The sequence below is a fragment of the Rutidosis leptorrhynchoides genome, chromosome 1 (assembly GCF_046630445.1).
Source record: "Rutidosis leptorrhynchoides isolate AG116_Rl617_1_P2 chromosome 1, CSIRO_AGI_Rlap_v1, whole genome shotgun sequence".
Lineage (NCBI taxonomy): Eukaryota > Viridiplantae > Streptophyta > Magnoliopsida > Asterales > Asteraceae > Rutidosis > Rutidosis leptorrhynchoides.
In genome coordinates, this window is record NC_092333.1 from 680,131,462 (window position 1) to 680,136,224 (window position 4,763).

Sequence of the window (4,763 nt, forward strand, 5' to 3'; positions counted from 1 at the left end):
CCATAGGACTAATTGAACATCTTTGACCTTTTGTGTTTACCTTTGTTGATACGACCTATTTGTTTAGGTCAAGGATAGCATTGTTCTTTGCACACGTTACTTGTCGAAGTACTTATTTACTCTTCCGCTCAAGGTGAGATCATAGTCCCACCTTTTCAACAACTTTTTATACTTTTAAATCGTGGGCTGAGAAACATATACTTGTTACATCTTGTACTACTTACTTTTATGTTTTAAACACAAGTCCGATGAAACAAACATTCTACAGCGAGTTTAGAACAAAATCCTCAATTCGATTATCATTAGTTACACTTGCCGGGTGTAAGCGAGAACTTATGTTGTATGGATCCATATGGGTTTGACAAACCCTCATTCAAATGGTTCGCTACCGTTTACGAATGAAATATATTTTTGAGAAACAGTACATGTTCTAACACTATTGTGATGGGGTTCTATGGAAGGAATGTTAAGCATTGATAGTTGGGTGCTCGCGAACAAACTTTTGGAATGCAACTTTTGGATGATCAATTTTATGGAAATACTAAATCTTGTGATTCAAAAATAACGTTTATTACTACATCTATGATTTCACCAACGTTTTTCGTTGACAGTTTTCTATATGTTTCTCAGGTTCATACTTGGCTACTTGATACATGCTTCCGCACACTTTGATTACTTGCTTGGAGTCAAGTGTACATGCATACGCTAGGGATAGCACTTTTGGATTCAAACTTAAAGCTTACATACTTTTGCTATTTATAGCAAACCGTGATTTTAAACTAATTATGTCGCAAGTTATTTTATTTACACTTTATAACTTTTGTAAACTTAAACTTGTTGTCGAACCGTTTTGTAAACTAAACTGTGCAAGTTTTGTACATTTCAAATGAATGCGACATGATTTTGGTCAAACGCGTCTCATATAGAGACTATGACCACGCAACGGGACCTAAGTAGACGGCACCGCAAATGACAATTTTGTCGGGTCGCTACACAAGCAACACCGGGGCATACCATCTCGAGACATTAGATGGAAAACCTGTGAAACGCACTTGGCACGCGACATTGTTGAAAAAATGTTATATGTAGCTGGATGGACCTGATCACTCCTATTTATTTTAGCACATTATTTTTTCTATGTATTTTCCGTCCGTTTGGATGTGTCGCGGTTGTAATCATGATTAATGCCAATTAAATATTTACTCGCGCATACTCTTGTTTATTGTTTTCTTTTTTGTATGCGATTCCTGCCTACTTAAGGGGTGTCCTCTAGCCCCCGTGCGGCAGAAGCCTGTTTGGTTACAAGGCTAGACATCAACGGCATGCGAAGGGAATTGGTTTTCCCCTAGCCAAGCGCCACGCAGACTAGATGGCTGCCAAGTCGACTTAAAACTACAAGCATTGGTTTGCTTATGTGTAATTACTCTCGCATTGGTTTGCTTGAGGAACTCTTAAGTATAAAAGCATTGGTTTGTTTTTAGTTGCATTGCTTACCATACAGCTAAAGTGCACCTCTAGCACATGATAAAGCAATAACGCGGTAGCTTTTGAGTCTAAATTGTTAAAGGTAAAATTGCTAAAATATTGGTTTATTTTACGCAGTACCTGCGTATGCGCATGAGTTTTGGTTAACTATGCGCATAGGCATGCGGTCCACCATTTGTTTTGATTCACGATATATAAACAATTAATACACAACGCATTCACAAAATAATATCATATATTAAAACTAAGGTTATTACAGTAATTGTTTAACATGCCTGCCCAACACGGGACTTACGGCGCAAATAGTTACAAACAAAATCTAAAAGTCCTCCTTGAGAAACCCATCAATGGGCATGTTGGGATCCGCAGCGAACGCGTCTATTAGGGGGATCGGGATGGACTGCTCCGCTTCCAGGAGCGCCTCAGCTGTACCCTCTTTCAAATGTTTTCGCACAACCTCGGGGTACGGTAGCGTGAGGTCGCAGCCTTTGATCACCTCGAGCATGACCTTGTTATTTTCATGCTCTTTCACCGCATCGACATAGGCGTTGAAGTTTTCGGTGACGGGTCCCGAGTCCATTACCTTCTGCGCGATGACGGGAAGGGAGGTGCAAAGCTTTGATAAGTCTGCCTCCGCTAGCTCGCGGCCAGTCACCGCATCATCCATCTCCCTGCACACCCTTTCTAGTTCCATCCGCAGGCGCTCCGTCTCCCCCTTAGCCTGGTCAACCACTCCCACCAGCTCGCGGTTCTTTTTCCTTTCCTCAATCAGCGCGGCCTTTGTCTCTGCCGCAGTCACCTCCACCGCCTTGCGCGCTTTTTTCGCGGCATCCCTATCTTTTTTGACCTGGTCAACGCCCGCTTGAAGCAGTCCCAACTCTATTTCTTTCCGCACGGCCACTTGATACAAATTGGTGGAGCGGCGAGCTTGGTCCTTAAACATACCAAAGAACACAAGGCCGTTCTGGACGAAGGCATTGAGCGCTTGGTGAAAGGGCAGTGCGGCTAGCTGATTGCGGAACTCAGTCGGGAAGATTTGTTGCAGAAACGCAGACTGCTCTGCGGCATTCTCGACGGAGGACTGGGTGAGCTGCGCCAGGTTGGCCAATCAGAAGCTACCAGGCAGTGGGACCGGCGTAGAATCAGAGTCAAGGTGTATCGCCCTGTCCCTGGACATGGCGGTAGCCTCCAGTTCCGGATTTGCTTGCGGTGGCGCCTGCTGCGTCTCCTCAATATGCTCTGCAAATCAGTAACTTGTTAGCACATGAATTTAATCGTATAAAAGAAAAGAGATGCTTACCGGTGATAGGAGGAGGGAGATCTGCGGATGTTGGATCGACGGGGACAAAGTTGTCATTTCGCATGTCCTCCTTTTGTTTAGGAGTTAGCTTCTTCTTCTTCTGCTTGGTTTGGGTGGCTTCGGCAGCTTTGTACTTGTTGCCCGAGGTGGCAGGTGCGTCCACCTCGTTCTCGCCTGTCTTCTCCTGCTCAATCTCCTCTGCTGTAAGCACTTTCTTCATCTTCATCTCTGCAAGCATATGCGCAGTATTAAAACATGTATGTATACGCTAGTGGTTAAATATTCATATGCATTTATACTATTCCTACCCTTGCCATTCGGCGCGATTATGGCCGGACGCATGTTCTCCCATGGTCAGTGCGCGGATATCCTTCCCAATCGCAGCATAATGTTCCCATAAGACCGGTGCACAAGCTGTGCGTTAGCGCACTCCACTAATAGCTTCGTTTCCTCGTCGTCAAGGACGGGGGTTTTATTCACGTCCTTGGCCATGCTTTCGCACCAGATAAGCGTTTGCGGAAAGTTGGCTCCAACAACAGATTGGTCGATGAAAAAGAAAGTTTCTTTCCAGTGACCCGCATTCGATTTTGGGGTTTTGGTGAAGTTTTGACGGGTGAAGAATGTGAACCAGGATTTGTGGTGGTTGGCTAAGCAGTATAAATATCAGAAAACCTTAACCAGGGGCACCTTGTTGAGTGCAACGCACCACATCTCAAACAGTACAATCTTCCCTATCGCGTAAGGGTGTAATTACCCTAACCCTACGCCAAAATGATCTAAAACCCCAGAAAGAAGTCGGAAGGGGGCACCCTAAAATTGCCATGCTTAAACGCATGCTCATATATAGCTACCTTGTTCTCTGGTGGTGAATGAGCACGTTGATTAGACTGGGGAGGCACCGGATTATACTATGCCAGCGGTGGGTATTGTTTAACTAAAGAATCAATATGCTTCTGCTCTATAATAGACACTACGCTATCTACATATGTCTCGTTAGCCTTAGTCATTTTCTATAAAGTGATCGGAGAATAACTAACCTTTAGAAGTTGGCCGAAATATTCGAGTTTTGGTCAGAATTGAAAATGGCAGCGAAAATGGCAGCGTATCAGGGAAGCTTGGTGCAGAAAAGTAGAAATGTGTGTGAAACGGGTCTATTTATAGTGAAGATTGGGAGTCATGGGGTGGAATGGTGTGATCGTGGCTGTACACGTGTAACGCAATCAACGGGTGTCATTTTATGAATGCGCGTGACTGTCAGTTGGGCATGGTTAACTATGAGCGCGTAGCTGACACGCGCCTGCCAACTGCTACTTTACGTCTTGTCAGCCGAATGGGTTTCTGCGGCAGTGACAGGCATTTAATACCCTCGAAACGCACGCGGAAAATTAAATGCTAGACGTTTTCTTGTTTTTTCTTTTTCGCTTAATAGTTTGATATCATATGTCTTGCGTCATATAACATCAAACTGGGAGGACATAATGATACCGCAACCCGCATGCGCATTCCATCCGTATGCGGGCCCTTGATAGCATGCGAATGCGTATACTTTGTATGCGGTATGCGGCATGCGGTTATATATCGAATGCCTTTGTTCCCGGTACGGCAGTTACTTGGTCATCAAGTCAATATCTTTTCTATAATTATATCTGAGATTCGGGGGAGTTAGTTATGGACGAGATTATCGTTATCTTAGATGATTCTAGAATTAGGGTTTGCCTATATATACAAACCCTTATTGTCATTCTAAGGGGACGATCACGTTACGTGACCATCATCTACTACACGTCTTACGTGACCAGCATCATCTAGCATCTTCTCAAGGTTAACAGGTTAGTTTTTCGTCAACTAGCACCTACAACCTTACTTGGGGCCTTCTGATCGACTGTCGTCATCAAAGGTGGACTTAATCACTTGGCCACCCCGCTGACATCATCATGTCGGCCAGGGTTATTCACGATAGCCGGACCAGAGAGCCTTG